Genomic DNA, 18,403 nt, shown 5'->3' with positions numbered 1-18,403 from the left:
TGCCCATATAGGAATTGTTTTAGCGGGGTTATTAACAATAACTTATTGAGGATTATGTGGTTCTTATACTTTAATAATTGCTCATGGTTTATGTTCTTCTGGGTTGTTTTGTTTAGCTAATGTTTCTTATGAACGATTAGGTAGTCGTAGTACATTAATTAATAAGGGGTTATTAAATTTTATACCTGCTATAACTTTATGATGATTTTTATTAAGATCTGCTAATATAGCTGCTCCTCCAACATTAAATTTATTAGGACAAATTTCTTTATTAAATAGAATTGTTTCTTGATCATGAATTTCTATAATTATATTATCATTTTTATCATTTTTTAGTGCTGCCTATACTTTATATCTTTATTCTTTTAGTCAACATGGAAAATTATTTTCTGGAGTTTATTCTTTTAGTGGAGGTAAAATTCGAGAATATTTATTAATATTATTACATTGATTACCTTTACATTTATTAATTTTAAAAAGAGAATCATGTATATTATGATTATATTTAAATAGTTTAAAAAAAATACTAATTTGTGGTGTTAGTGATATGAAATAATTCATTTTAGATCGTGAAATATTTATCAATTTGTAGAATTAGATTTGTTAATTTAATTTCTATTAGTTTATCTTGTTTTTTATTAAGTTTATATTTTTTATTAAATAATATAGTTTATTTTATTGAATGAGAAGTTGTTTCTTTAAATTCAATAAGAATTGTAATAACTTTTTTATTTGATTGAATAAGTTTATTATATATATCTTTTGTTTTAATAATTGCTTCTTTAGTAATTTTTTATAGAAAAGAATATATAAGAAGAGATGAAAATATTAATCGATTTATTATATTAGTATTAATATTTGTTTTATCTATAATGTTATTAATTATTAGCCCTAATTTAATTAGAATTTTATTAGGTTGGGATGGTTTAGGATTAGTTTCTTATTGTTTAGTAATTTATTTTCAAAATATTAAATCTTATAATGCTGGTATATTAACTGCTTTATCAAATCGAATTGGGGATGTTGCTCTTCTTTTAGCTATTGCTTGAATATTAAATTATGGGAGATGAAATTATATTTTTTATTTAGAAGTTATACAAAATGAATTTGAAATATTAAAAATTGGTAGATTAGTAATATTGGCAGCTATAACTAAAAGAGCTCAAATTCCTTTTTCTTCTTGATTACCTGCTGCTATAGCTGCTCCTACCCCTGTTTCTGCTTTAGTGCATTCTTCTACTTTAGTAACAGCTGGAGTTTATTTATTAATTCGATTTAATATTGTTTTAAGAACTTCTTGATTAGGTCAGTTATTACTTTTATTATCTGGTTTAACAATATTTATAGCTGGATTGGGGGCTAATTTTGAATTTGATTTAAAAAAAATTATTGCTTTATCTACTTTAAGACAATTGGGTTTAATAATAAGAATTTTATCGATAGGATTTTATAAATTAGCTATATTTCATTTATTAACACATGCTTTATTTAAGGCATTATTATTTATATGTGCTGGAGCTATTATTCATAATATAAATAATTCTCAAGATATTCGGTTAATAGGGGGTTTAAGAATTCATATACCTTTGACTTCTGCTTGCTTTAATGTTTCTAATTTAGCTTTATGTGGAATACCTTTTTTAGCTGGATTTTATTCTAAGGATATAATTTTGGAAATTGTTAGAATTAGAAATATTAATATATTTTCATTTTTTTTATATTTTTTTTCAACAGGTTTAACTGTTAGTTATTCTTTTCGGTTAGTTTATTATTCAATAACTGGAGATTTAAATTGTGGAAGTTTAAATATATAAAATGATGAAAGTTGAGTAATACTTCGAGGTATATTAGGTTTATTAATTATGAGAATTATTGGGGGGAGAATATTAAATTGATTAATTTTTCCTATTCCCTATATAATTTGTTTACCTAGATATTTAAAATTATTAACATTATTTGTTTGTATTTTTGGAGGTTTATCAGGTTATTTAATTTCAATAACAAATTTATATTCTTTAAATAAATCTTTATTGAATTATAATTTAGTTACTTTTTTAGGGTCAATATGATTTATACCTTATATTAGAACTTATGGAATAATTTTTTACCCATTAAATTACGGGCAATTAGTAGTAAAAAGTTTTGACCAAGGTTGATCTGAATATTTTGGGGGTCAACATTTATATTACAAGTTAACTAATTATTCTAAAACTTTATTTTTAATGCATAATAATAGTTTAAAAATTTATTTAATATTATTTGTATTTTAAATTTTAATTTTATTTAATTTTTTATTATTTTTATATTCAAATAGCTTATATTTAGAGTATGACACTGAAGATGTTATGGAGATTAATTAATCTTTGAATATAGTGAATTAATTTTAGTAATTTATAAAAATAACATATTTTATTATTACAATGAAAATGTAAGGTTTTAATTTAAACTATATAAATAGAAGTATAAATGGAATTTAACCATTAAAAGAAAAAAGTTAGCAGCTTTTACTTGATCACCATACTTCCTTAATTGGGGTTTATACCCAGTTATATCATTAACAGTGATACGCCTCTTTTTGGCTTCAATTAAAGAATAAGGGTAAATTTACCTAAGGTTAGGTCGAAACTAACTGCAATTAATCGCTTCATATTCTATTTAAGGTAGATTGAATATTCAATACTTTTTGAATGCAAATCAAATGTTATAATTAACTACAACCCTATTTTAATTTGATCAATTTAATATACCTTGATTTCATTCATGATATAGCCCAATTAATAAAATTGAAATAAAAATAATTAAAGTGATTGTTCAAATTATAATATTAGAATATTTTAAGATAATAATTATAGGTAGAATTAAAGCGATTTCTACATCAAAAATTAAAAAAATAATAGTGATTAAAAAAAATCGCAATGAAAATGGTAGTCGAGAAGATGATTTTGGGTCAAATCCACATTCAAAAGGAGATCTTTTTTCTCGATCAATAAGTGCTTTTTTTGACAGAATTGAAGCTAAAAATATAACAACAGTTGTGATTAATAAAATTAATGAAGCAATAATAATAATAGAAAAAATTATCTATACTATTTACTAATAGACCTTATGATTGGAAGTCAAATATACTTTTATACTATATAGATAATTATGATAATAGTTTAACCTCCTCATCAGTAAATTGTGATATATAAAAATAATCAAACTACATCTACAAAATGTCAGTATCATGCAGCTGCTTCAAATCCAAAGTGATGACTTTTTGAAAAATGATTATTTAAATGTCGTAATAAACATACTAATAAAAAAGTTGTTCCAATTAAAACATGGACTCCATGAAATCCTGTAGCCATATAAAATGTCGATCCATAAAATGAATCGGCGATAGTAAATGGAGCTTCGATATATTCGTAAGCTTGTAAAATTGTGAAATAAACTCCTAATAACACAGTAAAGAATAAACCTTGAGTAGTTTGAGAATGATTTCTTTCTATTATACTATGATGAGCTCAAGTTACAGTTACTCCTGAAGCTAATAAAATAGCTGTATTTAATAAAGGAATTTGAAATGGATTAAATGAAATAATTCCTAAAGGAGGTCATGAAGCTCCCAATTCAATTGCTGGTGATAGTCTTCTATGGAAGAAAGCTCAAAAAAAACTAACAAAAAATAAAACTTCTGATAAAATAAATAAAATTATTCCTCATCGTAACCCGATAGTTACAGCGTAAGTGTGAAGTCCTTGATATGTACCTTCTCGTGATACGTCTCGTCATCACTGATAAACTGTTAAAATAGTGATAATATTACCTAATAAAAATAATGAAATATCATATTGATGAAATCATTTTACTATACCTGATACAGTTGTTATAGCTCCAATTGCCCCTGTTAAAGGTCATGGGCTATAGTCAACTAAATGAAAAGGATGATTTGAATCTGTAGACATTAATTAAAATTAATTTACTTCTCTAGAATATAAAGTTCTTAATACAGCAAATACATATGATTGAATTATAGCTACAGCTGATTCTAAAACTAATAGGGCAATTTGAGCTACTAATAAAAATGTTACTAATAAGTAAGATATAGAAGGTCCTGTGTTTCCTAATAAAGTTAATAATAGATGTCCAGCAATAATATTAGCTGTTAATCGAACAGCTAATGTTCCTGGTCGGATAATATTTCTAATAGTTTCAATACATACTATAAATGGTATAAGAACTGCTGGTGTTCCTTGAGGAACTAAATGAGCAAATATATGTTGTGTATGATTAATTCATCCATATAATATAAAACATAATCATAAAGGTAAAGCTAAAGATAGAGTTAAAGTTAAATGACTTGTTCTTGTGAAAATATATGGGAATAAACCTATGAAATTATTAAATAAAATTAATGAAAATAATGAAATAAAAATAAATGTAGATCCATTATGACCTGAAGGTCCTAGTAAAGTTTTAAATTCTTTGTGAAGTGTTAATAAAATAGAATTTCAAAAAATGTTATATCGAGAAGGTATTAATCAATAGATTGAAGGAATTATTAAAAGTCCTAAGAATGTTCTTAATCAATTTAATGATAAATTAAAAATAGCTGAAGGGTCAAATACAGAAAATAAATTTGTTATCATTTTCAATTTATTGAATTTAAATTAATATTTTTTAATTCATTTGATTTAGGGGAAGTTGGCATATAAGAGTAATAATTAATTGAACAAAATAAAATAAATGTAATAGAAAAAACAATGAATAATAATAATCATCTAATTGGGGCTATTTGTGGGATTAAAAAATATTAATAATTTAATAATTTTAGTTTGACATACTAATGTTATATTTTTAACTAATTTTTTTTCCATTAGAAGTAAGTGCTAATTTACTATAAAGTGGTTTAAGAGACCAGTACTTGCTTTCAGTCATCTAATGAAGAATTATTACTAGAAATTCATTTAATAAAATAATTTACAGGAACACTTTCAATAACAATTGGTATAAATCTATGATTAGCTCCACAAATTTCTGAACATTGTCCATAAAATAAACCTGGTCGGTTAATAAAAAAATTAGTTTGGTTTAAACGACCTGGAGTTCCATCAACCTTTACTCCTAAAGCTGGAACTGTTCAAGAATGAATTACATCAGCAGCTGTCACTAAAATTCGAATTTGTGAATTTATAGGTAAAACAATTCGATTATCAACATCTAATAATCGAAATCCATCAGTTGCTAATTCATTTGTAGGAATTATATATGAATCAAATTCAATATTATTAAAATCTGAATATTCATAACTTCAGTATCATTGATGACCAATTCTTTTTAAAGTTACTGAAGGTTCATTAATTTCATCTAATAAATATAATAAACGTAAAGAAGGAAGAGCAATAAATAATAAAATAATTGCTGGTAGAATAGTTCAAATTATTTCGATTAATTGTCCGTGTAAAAGAAATCGATTTACATAATTATTAAAAAATAATATAAATATTAAATATCCTACTAATACAGTAATTATTACTAAAATTAATAATGCGTGATCATGAAAAACAATTAATTGTTCCATTAAAGGAGAAGCTCTATCTTGTAAACCTAAATTAGCTCATGTAGACATTAATTTTCTAATAAAAGTAAAATACTTTATATATGGAGCTTAAATCCATTGCACTAATCTGCCATATTAGAAATTAATTTGTTAAAAGTGGTAACTCAGAATAGCTATGTTCAGCCGGTGGAGTATTTTGGTATCATTCAATAGATGAATTTAATTGAATTGGATAAATTACTTGTCGTTGGGAAACTAAACTTTCTCAGATAATATAAAAAAAGAATAAAATACCCAATAATGAAATAGAAGATCCAATAGTTGAAACTACATTTCAAGTTGTGTAAGCATCAGGGTAATCTGAGTAACGTCGAGGTATACCAGCTAGTCCTAAAAAGTGTTGAGGGAAAAATGTTAAATTTACTCCAATAAATATAATAATAAATTGACTTTTTAATCACTTAGCATTTAATGTTAATCCAGTAAATAAAGGGTATCAGTGAATAAACCCTGCTATAATAGCAAATACAGCTCCTATAGATAAAACATAATGAAAATGAGCTACTACATAATAAGTGTCATGTAAAATAATATCAACTGATGAATTAGCTAATACTACTCCAGTTAATCCACCTACTGTAAATAAAAATACAAATCCTAAAGCTCATAAAATAGCTGGAGAATATGAAAGTTGAGTTCCATGTAGAGTTGCTAATCATCTGAAAATTTTAATTCCAGTTGGTACAGCAATAATCATAGTTGCTGAAGTAAAGTAAGCTCGAGTGTCTACGTCTATCCCTACTGTAAATATATGATGAGCTCATACAATAAATCCTAATAATCCAATTGCAAGTATTGCATAAATTATTCCTAAAGAACCAAAAGTTTCCTTTTTCCCAGATTCTTGACTAATAATATGAGAAATTATTCCAAATCCTGGTAAAATTAAAATATAAACTTCAGGATGCCCAAAAAATCAAAATAAATGTTGGTATAAAATAGGATCTCCTCCTCCTGCTGGATCAAAAAATGAAGTATTTAAATTTCGATCTGTTAATAATATAGTAATAGCTCCAGCTAATACTGGTAAAGATAATAAAAGTAATAAAGCAGTAATTACAACTGATCAAACAAATAAAGGTATTCGATCTAATGTAATACCAGTTGATCGTATATTAATTACAGTTGTAATAAAATTTACAGCTCCTAAAATTAAAGAAATTCCGGCTAGATGTAATGAAAAAATTGCTAAATCTACTGAAGCTCCTCCATGAGCAATTCCAGCAGAAAGAGGTGGGTAAACAGTTCAACCTGTTCCAGCTCCGTTTTCAACCATTCTTCTCACTAATAATAAAGAAAGAGCAGGAGGCAGTAATCAAAATCTTATATTATTTATTCGTGGGAATGCTATATCTGGGGCTCCTAGTATTAATGGAACTAATCAATTTCCAAACCCTCCAATTATAATTGGTATTACTATAAAAAAAATTATAATAAAAGCGTGTGCAGTAACAATTACATTATAAATTTGATCATCTCCAATTAATGCTCCTGGATGACCTAATTCAGCTCGAATTAAAATTCTTAGAGATGTTCCTACTATTCCGGCTCAAGCTCCAAAAATAAAATATAGAGTTCCAATATCTTTATGATTTGTAGAAAATAATCATTGTCGCGATTGGATTAAGTGGCTGAAGTTTAGGCGATAGATTGTAAATCTATTTATAAGAGTTATTCTTCTTAATCAAATCAATTAAATTGGTCTTATAGTCAATAATGACATCAAACTGCAATTTTGAAGGAGTAAAATTTTACTAAGGCTTAAAGGAACACCCTTTATTTACAGCTTTGAAGGCTATTAGTTTGATTAACTTAAAACCTTAGAATATAAAAAAAAATAAAGAAATTAAGAATAATCCAAAAATTGAAAAAAAAGTTATAATTAAATATAAATTAGTATTATTACTATTTATATATGACTCAATTATTTTCGAAATAATTTAGTATAAAAGCTGAGTAACAAATCCTGAGATAAAAAAATAATGTAATTAAAGTTGATATTATTATTAATGTTAATAAAAAATATTGATTACATAATGTTAATTGTTGGATTACCAATCATTTAGGTAAAAATCCTAAAAATGGGGGTAACCCCCTAAAGATAAAAAATTTATAAATAATGAAAATTTTAAAATTTTTCTATTAACAAATCAAGAAAATAATTGATTTAAATGAAATAATTTAAAAATATTAAATATAAATGTTAAAATAAAAGATAAAAATGAATAAAATAAAAAATAAATTAATCAAATAGATTCTCTAATTATTAAAGATCTTAATATTCATCCTAAATGATTAATAGAAGAAAAAGCCATTAATGTTCGTAATGAAGTTTGATTTAATCCTCCAATAGCTCCAATAACTACAGATAGAATTACTCTAATTAATAATAAATTTTTAATATTTAAATAAGAAATTAATATCAATGGAGCAATTTTTTGTCATTTTTTGTCAGTCAATTCCGTTTGTGCCCAATTTAATAATAAAAAATTACTAACTGAGTCGCCTAAACGTAAAAAAACCAGCTTAGCGGCAGTTAATACGGTCACGGTATCCACCCCAAATCCGAACTTGGTGGCTGCAGCAGTCTCTGTTAACACTGTGGTAAGTGAACCTACTGCGCCTATGGATACAGCTGTTTCAGGTGAAGTCACTGCTTCTCGAAGTCGGGTGGTAAAGAAACCTTCAGTGCCGGCTACGGTGCCGACCGTACCTATAGGTACAGAAGTTACTGTTTCTGGCTCTCAGCCTAGTGAGGTGCAATCTGCTGCTGGGGGACGTAAGAAATTATCAGTTGTTCCACATAGAAAACAATTATTTGTTTCGAGATTCACCCCAGATACCACATCTGAGGATGTTTTGGAATTTATTCGTGAAAAATTCCCATCCGAAAATATTTCAGTTGAACAATTTAGATTTTCATATGCTCGTAGTATATCGTCTTTTAAAATATTTGCTCCGCCTGATGTGTTTAAGGTTCTACTTTCTGAAAGCTTTTGGCTTAATTTAGTAATAAAAGAATTTGTTCCCAATAAACCGAGAACAAATAATAGACCTTCCACTGCGCCAAAAAACTAAAAAGTTTATTTTTGGCTTATCAAAATGTTAGGGGACTAAATATGAAGCTACCCAAGCTTTATGCTGACTCCTCTGCATTTACTGCTGATATTTTGGCTTTTACGGAAACTTGGCTGAAAGCAGAGATATCTGACAATGAAGTTCTGTCTAACAATTTTAGTGCCTATAGGACCGATCGCTCCTCACGTAGGGGAGGCGGAGTGCTGATTGCCGTTATCACTAGCCTAACATCCGAGAGAATTCACTCTGATACTCCTAATGAAATTGAATTTGTTAGTGTGAAAGTTTCCTTGCAATCATTCTCAATATTTGTTACATGTTCCCATATTCCACGTGGCTCTGATTTAATAATTTATGAGCACCACCTGTCTGCGATAAAATCTGTTCTATCCCTTCTTTCTAACAGTGACCTTTTGATTGTTTTGGGTGACTTTAATCTCCCTGATATTTCTTGGTCTCCTCCTACTGACTCACTAGTCGCTATACCTCTATCCGCCCATGATTTTGTAGATGGTCTTTTAGAATTATCGTTACAGCAAGTAAGCTTTATACGGAATTCATTAAATAGACAACTAGATCTCGTGTTTGTTTCAGACCCGTCTGAAGTCACGGTATCTAGAATTGACGCTCTTGTTGTACCTGAAGACCGATATCATCCAACAATGGAATTGACAATCTGCCTCCCATGCGTTGATACCCTCTCTCCTTTAGTTCCTCAAACTAAAATGAGATGTTTTCGAAAATGTGACTATAAAAAACTTAACGATATGATTTCTCAATATAATTGGACAGACTTGTACAATTGTATGGATATTGAAAGTGCCACTGAACTATTCTATATAGTGTTAAATACTTTTTTTAATGAATGCGTTCCTGATAGGCTTCCTTCAAAGCTAAACAGGCCTCCTTGGTTTACCAATGCGCTTCAAAGACTTAAAAACCTTAAAACAAACACCTATAAAAAGTATAAAAAATCGGGTAAGCCATCTGATTTTTCGAAATATGTGGTGGCTCGATCGGACTTTAATGTTCTCAATAGTCATTGCTATTCTATGTATTTAAGTCGATGTAAATTCGAATTTTCAAATGATCCGAAGCAGTTTTATAACTTTGTTAATGCCAAGCGTAAGTCGTCGGTATTGCCTTCATCTGTACGTTTTAACTCAATGGAGGCATCGACGGATTCTGAAATTGCTGATTTATTCGCCGAGTTTTTCCAAACTACTTATAGTTCGGTTGCTTGGTCAAATTCTAACTACCCTAATCCCTTAAATAGGGCAAACTGTATTTTTACCCCTGAAATTACGGAAAGTTCTCTCATAAGAGACTTAGCAACAACAACGCCAACTTATTCTCCCGGTCCAGATGGACTCCCCGGGTGTGTGCTTAAGTTTTGTGCGTCAACCATATGTAAACCGATTCTTAAACTTTTTAATTTGTCTATTTCATCATCAGTTTTTCCTACTATCTGGAAGGACTCTTTTATCATTCCACTTCACAAAAAGGGTGCGAAGGCGGATGCCCAGAATTATAGAGGTATTTCCAAATTGTCGGCAATTCCTAAAGCATTTGAACGTATTATTACTTCTCATTTGCAACATTTATGTTCCTCGCTTATATCACCGTGTCAGCATGGTTTTGTTAAGCGAAGATCGACCACCACCAACCTTCTTGAATTGTCATCTATTGTAATAAATGGATTTAAGAAAAAAATGCAGACTGACGTTATATATACAGATTTTAGTAAGGCCTTTGACTCTGTCAACCACTCTCTTCTATTATTCAAATTAAATCAGCTTGGGTTTCCATGTAAGCTATTAACTTGGATTTCAAGTTATTTGAATGGTAGGACTCAGAGGGTTATATTCAAGAACGCTGTTTCAAAATTGATCTACGTGACATCTGGAGTGCCTCAGGGTAGTCATTTAGGTCCTTTGCTGTTTACTTTGTTTATTAACGATCTTCCCTCTACCATAAAACATTCTCGTGTACTAATGTATGCTGATGATGTTAAGCTTTGTTTATCATATAACGATATAGCGTCGGGTTTCAACTTACAGTCAGATATTGATTGTTTTCAGGGATGGTGTGAGTATAACCTTTTAAATTTGAACTGCCTTAAATGCAACGTTATGACTTTTTATAGGGGTACACCTACTTTTGTTAGTTACTCTCTTCAAAATACGTCACTCGATCGTATACATTCCGTTAATGACTTAGGCGTTCTTCTGGACCCAAAACTTAAATTTGACTGCCACATAATGTCCACTGTCAACAAGGCCATGAGTGTTCTTGGGTTTATAAAGCGTTGGTAAAAAGAATTTGATGACCCTTATACAACCAAATTATTATTTACCTCCCTTGTCCGTCCTACTTTGGAATATTGTTCTTCGGTTTGGAGTCCACAATATCAAGTGCACATTGACCGTATTGAGTCGGTACAAAAAAAATTTCTTCTTTTTGCCCTTCGTAGTTTGAACTGGGATCAAAACGTAAGGCTACCTTCCTATCAGAGTAGATTACTATTGCTTAATTTACCTACACTTGTAAATCGTAGAACAATGCTTGGTACTATTTTTATGCAAAATCTTATTACAGGTGATATTGATTCTGTAGAACTTGTAAACCGCCTAACTTTCAATGTCCCTTCTAGACTAACACGAAATTATTATCCCCTAAATTTGCCACGATGTACATCAAATTTTTGTCTGCACGGGCCCTTTCGCGTTCTATGTAATAATTATAACAATCTTTACCATTTAATTTGCACATCATCTTCTAACCTGGTATTAAAAACTAATATTTTAACTCATTTGCTTCATTCTTAGTTGCTTCTTTTATTTTCATTTGTGTCCCGTCTCTATTTGTTTTTTGTATCTTCCTCGCGAACTCGCATTTTTGCCCAAATTTATAGAAGGGCCCCGCGCGTAACAAGCACGTGCTTGGTGTCGTTGGGCCACTTGTTTGTACTGCTCGTAGTGCATCAACGTCCATCATCATGAAAAAAAAAAAAAAGAATCAAAGAATTTTAAAATTAAATTAAATCGATCGCAAAAATTTTTACAAAATAATCGTACCTTTAAAATTTAAAGAAAATTATTTAAGGATTAAAAATCTATATTAAGAATTAAGAAAACACAGAGCACTTAAATTCTAAGCTCTAAATCAAACCTTATAATTTTTACAGCACGAAATAATTAATTATTTTCATTCCGAATTCTGAGTAACTATCAGAAAAATTTTTTTAAAATATAAATTCATCCTTTTAATCTACTGTTCAAATATCGTGATCACAAAAAAATAACTAAAATGCCCGACCAAGATTTAGCAGACAGACTATGAAACCTTACAGGCCCTTCCGCAACTACCAATGCGCGACTTATGACCGAGAGGGATATCGAAGGAATAATAAAAGGTGTCTTAGAAACCAAATTAAGTGGCTTGGTGAAAGAAATAATTAAACCCAATAATGATTTTTCGCAATATACAGACCAAACAATTAAACGAGAACTAGCACACAACCTTAGTGAATTAGACAAAATACCGGACATTGTACGATCGCTTAGGGAATTTTCAGGAAACAAAAGTGAATATTCCTCATGGAAAAAGAGTGTAGCACGAGTTTTAAAAATCTATGAAGGGAGAATTGGTTCACCAAAATATTACGGAATTATTTTAGCAATCCGCAATAAAATTACTGGACAGGCAGACGCAGTGCTAGAATCATACAACACCACACTCGACTGGACAGCTATTTCGAAATGCCTAACATCGCATTTTGCCGACAAACGAGACCTTAAAACTTTAGAATACCAGCTCTATGCCCTCGCTCAAGGAAACAATACTATAGTCGAGTTCTACCAAACAGTCTACCAACAGCTATCCCTCATCCTGAACCAAGTTAGTAACATGGACGTTTCACAAGAAACCATACAATCTTTAACCACTATGTACAGGGAAAAAGCTCTAGACACTTTTGTTAGAGGCCTAAACGGAAATCTAGCTCAACTGTTAGCAATCAAAGAACCACACGACTTAGGGCACGCACTACACCTATGCAGTTTGCTTGAGAACCAGACCACTAGAAACAATCAAACACCTAAAAACATTTACTCAGGAGAACCGCCTACACTACCACCAAGAACTCACCAACCGTTCCGAATGGTAGGAGCGAAACAAAATTTTCATCCCCATTTATACCACAACCCTAAACAGATGCAAGTAGTAGCCGCAACCGGGAAATTCCCCTTCACACAAACCACCCAACCTAATTATTACAATCAAGCTAATTCAGGCCAAGCAAGACAATTAACACCCTATATTTCCCCGACACCGCCCCCCCGACCCCAACCAAAAGCAATACCTATGGAAGTTGATCAATCAATTCGATCGCGTCATATTAACTATATGAATAAGCCGGCGAACAACGATTATTCTGGGAAACGACCTCTCAGCACTTCTAATGTTCAGAACACTAGCAAGATGCCAAGACAATTTCATATTCAAACCGAGTCCGAAACTACTACACAACAGGAAACGCAAAAAGATACAACTAGTGCAGAGCAGGAATATTACGAAATGGCAGAACATAATAACATAGGCGAACTTCAAGAAGAATTTACTTGGCAAACTGATACAGAACAACAAGAACACATTGACATGTCCGAGCTCTATTTTTTAGAATAAATCGTTCCTCACTACCTTATTTTAAAGTAACGACGGGGAACGGAAAAATCTTAAAATTTTTAATAGACACAGGCTCAAACCAGAATTACATCCAACCACAACTGGTACCAAACCCAAAACCAAACGAGAAATACTTTTCAGTTAGCTCTGTGGGAGGCAACAATAATATTACACAACACACGATTCTTAAACTCCCCAATATCTCAGATAAACCAATGAAATTTTTTCTACTAGATACACTAAAAACATTCCATGGCATATTAGGCAACGATACAATGAAAATATTAGGCGCAATTATAGATGTCAAAAACGATGCACTCATTCTTGAAAACAAAAGGAAAATTAAAATTCACCAATTAGCCGGACAAGCCGTTAACACAATAGGACCACAAGTCAGTCATATGACCGAGTCACAAAAAATAATTATAAAAATCCTTGTACAAAGCCACAAAAACTTATTCGCCGACCCAGACACAAAATTAGCATACACATCTAAAGTAGTAGGAGAAATAAGAACTTCATCAGACTCCCCAGTCTATGGAAAACACTACCCATACCCAGCTTCACTAAGACAGGAAGTAGAAAAACAAATAAACGAAATGCTCGAAGATGGCATTATTAGACCTTCACGTTCTCCGTATAATGCACCCGTTTGGGTAGTTCCAAAAAAGTCAGGTCAGTCCGAAGAAAAAAAGTATAGATTAGTAATAGATAACAGGAAACTCAACGACGTCACTATCTCTGATCGGTACCCTATCCCAGAGATTGGCGAAATTATCGCACAGCTAGGGGATAATAAATACTTTTCAGTGTTAGACCTTAAAAGTGGATTTCATCAAATCCCATTAAAGGACACGGATATCGAAAAAACAGCCTTTGCAGTAAACGGTGGAAAATATGAATTCACCAGGCTCCCATTTGGTTTAAAAAACTCGCCATCTATTTTCCAAAGAGCCTTGGACGACATCCTGAGGGAATACATAGGGAAAATTTGCTATGTGTACGTGGACGACATAATCGTTTTTAGCAAAAACGAAGTAGAACACGGTCAGAACCTCGAAAAAGTATTTTCAACCCTACAAAATGCCAACATGAGGGTACAAATAAAGAAATGTCATTTTTTCAAAAACGAAGTAGATTTTTTAGGGTATACCATCTCACAAGACGGAGTTAAGACAAATATTGGCAAAATAAAAGCAATTGCAAAATTTCCGATTCCGAAAACGTTAAAAGATCTACGATCTTTCTTAGGCATGACAGGGTATTATAGAAGATTTATTAGAGATTATGCAAAAATTGCAAAACCACTAACCATTCTCCTCAGAGGAGAAGAAGGTCGCATATCAAAAAATAAATCAAGCAGGACAGCTATTAACTTAGACAAGGAAGCAATAAATGCTTTCGAAAAATTAAAAAATACACTTATCTCCCGAGACGTCACCCTAGCATACCCAGATTTTGGAAAAGAATTTCAGCTTACAACCGACGCGTCAAGTTATGCGATAGGCGCAGTCTTAGAACAAAACCATAGACCAATAACATTTATCTCACGTACACTCACAAAAACCGAAGAAAATTACGCAACAAACGAAAGGGAAATGTTAGCCATCGTGTGGGCACTTCAAAGCCTAAGACATTATCTTTACGGATATTCGAAAGTGGTAATATACACAGACCACCAGCCCCTAAGTTTTTCAAATAGTGTCAATAACCATAACGCGAAACTAAAACGATGGAGAGACCTTATTGGCGAATATAATCACGAAATTAAATACAAGCCAGGAGTAGCTAATGTAGTAGCTGACGCTCTTTCTAGGGCCCCGGCCGAAATAAATTCACTCAGCTCCACAGCAACCATTCATAGCGACGAAAGCTCATCTCACAATCTTATATTTTCTGTAGAAGCTCCCATTAATGTTTTCAAAAATCAATTATTCCTACTCATGGACGAAACGGACTCAGATACTTTTGAAATTCCATTCCCAACCTACCATAGACACATAGTAAAAAGAAGAGAGTACACAAAAGAACAAATAATAGCAATCCTAACATGCAGACTAGATCCCAAATTAATAAACGGAATTTTTACTTCCGAAGAAGTAATGGGAAAAATACAAAATATTTATCCCACATATTTCAGTTCATATAAAGTAAGGTTCACGCGAAAACAAGTAGACGACGTCACGTCCGAATTACAACAAAATGAATTAATAACTCTAGAACACAAGAGAGCGCATAGAGATGCGAAAGAAAATAAAATACAAATACTTAAGAATCCCGCAAGCCCAAAAGAAAATTCAAGCAATAGTTTAGTCCTGCCAGACCTGTAAAGAATCTAAATACGATAGGCATCCGTCAAAGGGCGAAATTCAACCAACACCTATCCCCAAATATCCAGGAGAAATAGTCCATGTAGATATTTATATCACAGAAAAAAACAGCGTATTAACAAGTATTGACAAATTTTCCAAATACGCTCAAGTAAAAATTTTACAGTCAAGAGCAGCTGAGGATATTAAAAACCCCTTAAGAGAAATGCTTATAGCTTTCGGTATGCCGAAATGGATAATAATGGATAAAGAACGTTCTTTAAGTTCTGCAGCTATAAAATTCATGCTTGAAGACCAACTTAAAATCTCAGTGCACACCACTGCCCCATACGCATCAACAAGTAATGGACAAGTAGAAAGGTTCCATTCGACACTATCCGAAATTTTAAGGTGCTTAAAAAAAGACAACGGGAGCATGGTATTTGAAGATTTACTTTTTCAGGCAGTCCAGGAATACAATAAATCAATACATTCAGTAACAAAAGAAAAGCCGATAGACATTTTTTTTAGAAACACAATCCCTAATACACCATAAGATATAAGAAATCAACGAGAGGAAATAACACAAAAAATTCAAAAGAAACAACTTTATGACTTAGAATACCACAACAAAAACAAGAACCTACCAAAACATTTCAGGCCAGGCGAAATAGTACACGTTAAAATCGACAAAAGATTAGGGTCAAAACTAACACCTAGGTATAAAAAAGAAAAAGTAGCAGAAAATAAAAACACCACCATTAAAACTCAAAGCGGAAAAATAATTCATAAAAATAATATTAAAACATAATTTTTCAGACTATTTTTACCAACCTGCCTGGGTATTACCACGGTCCTCGACTATTCAAACTCCCAACTCATTTCACTTGAAACCGGACTAGCAGCCAAACAAGACGGAACGTTTAAAATCATCCACATTTTCAACTTGACCAGCTACGAAGAGACATTTACAACTTTACTTACTTCATCTCACCCGCTTCAACCATATCTGTCGTACGAACTAAAACAAATCAAATCCGACTTACGCAGATTACAAACACAAAAAAGACCAAAAAGAGCAATAGAAGCAATAGGGACAGCATGGAAGTGGCTGGCAGGATCACCAGATCACCATGATTATGAGGTCGTAGAAAATAAGATAAATGAGCAGCTAGAAAATAATAACAGACAAGTAGTAATAAACCGGCTAATTAACGAAAAAATAAATCAACTCAGTAATGCCACAAATGCAATTATAAAATTTACTCAAAGCTCGGAAGGAATAATAGACCAAAAAGCCAATATTTTAAAATACAAAATACAACTAATTAAAGAAGAAATTACAAACATTCTGTACGCAATAACTTGGGCAAAATCTAACACAGTGAATTCATTCATTTTCTCAGAAAAAGAAACCAACATTGTAGAAAACATTTTTAAAGAAGAAAACAGGTTATTTTTCGACATAGAAAAACTCTTGCCACCAACGGCCACGACCTCATTTACATTATTAGCCTACCAACAATTAATAAAGATACTTGCAGAACATTAAAAGTAAAAGCACTAAAAAAAGCCCATATAATTAACGATCTAAAATATGAAAATCTACTAGAATGTAAGAAACAGCTATTCGCAATAACAGAACCTTGCGAGGCACATAACGATAAAACTATTTGTAATTCCGAAAAATTGCTAGACTTAAGTAACGATACTTGCGTAAATGCTCTGCTCAACCTTAAGGAACCAGTATTCAAAATGGTCAACAATCAACACATTCCCGATGTCGAGGAAATATTGCCAGGAACTCTACTGCTGAACGACTTTAGCGGATTTGTCTCGTTGGACGAAAAACTCTTAAAACTACAGGGCTCATTTATAATCCAATACAGGAACTCTACAGTAACAATTGGAGAAAACATCTACAAGTCAAAAGAAACCAGCACGGTCGAACCGGAACCCCCACTTTTTCAATTAACAGCGGAAAAGTCGAAAATAGATGAAGTACTGTCACTACAAATGGTCAAGGAACTTAACATAAACAACACAAGAGTACTAGAGAAACTCAGAAGCGAAGGAATTATAGATTCTTCCCTGAATTATGGATCCGCCAACATCCTATTTGTAGTTACCCTAGGACTGATCATACGATTCATGCGAAGGCGCAAACCAACAGAAGGCTTGCCAGCTCCAGCGAAAACAACTGAAGAGCCATCCCCTTCCGGATCTGTACTCTTTTACGTTGCGACCGAGGACAGTCGCGTTTAAGGGGGGAGGAGTTAACACCCAGAATGCTAAATGCTCAAGTAAGAGTATCGCCACACGCGCAAAATCCCAAACAAAAACAAATTGGTTATGAGCGCGAGAAAAGCATAAGCACCAACAGTAACCCTATACTGGCCAGAACGTTGCCCAATAGGCCCCCAATTGAGTTCAGCAGCCATGTGCGCTGAGCTTGCACTTCCCACCTTACGATCGTGCGAAAGCTTCAACGCTGGGTGATTGAACCCAACGCCGAGTGCATTTGGCAACAACAATTATTGCCAAATTAAGTTGACCAATCAGAATAAGAAATGGTCAACTGCACCGCGGCAGCAGCAATATCAGCGACAGCAACCAATTAGGACCGACCACATCAACAACAGCAGCGATGTTCAATGACGATAGCAGAGAACGTCAGCAGAGGCAGCAGCAGCAGCAGCAGCAGCGGCAGAAACGGCCGCAGCACCTA

General features: G+C 31.9%; 4 pseudogenes; 1 reads left to right on the top strand and 3 right to left on the bottom strand.

The window, feature by feature from the left end:
* The first annotated feature begins 374 nt into the window (after window positions 1-374).
* Window positions 375-2,093, top strand: LOC119562281 (annotated as a pseudogene).
* Window positions 2,094-4,926: 2,833 nt separating this feature from the next.
* LOC119562299 lies at window positions 4,927-5,593 on the bottom strand (annotated as a pseudogene).
* LOC119562293 lies at window positions 4,927-6,878 on the bottom strand (annotated as a pseudogene).
* Window positions 6,879-6,996: 118 nt separating this feature from the next.
* Window positions 6,997-8,037, bottom strand: LOC119562300 (annotated as a pseudogene).
* Window positions 8,038-18,403: the final 10,366 nt, after the last annotated feature.

Source organism: Drosophila subpulchrella, unplaced genomic scaffold (assembly GCF_014743375.2).
Source record: "Drosophila subpulchrella strain 33 F10 #4 breed RU33 unplaced genomic scaffold, RU_Dsub_v1.1 Primary Assembly Seq418, whole genome shotgun sequence".
Classification (NCBI taxonomy): Eukaryota; Metazoa; Arthropoda; class Insecta; order Diptera; family Drosophilidae; genus Drosophila; species Drosophila subpulchrella.
This window is presented reverse-complemented; position numbering and strand designations above follow the sequence as displayed.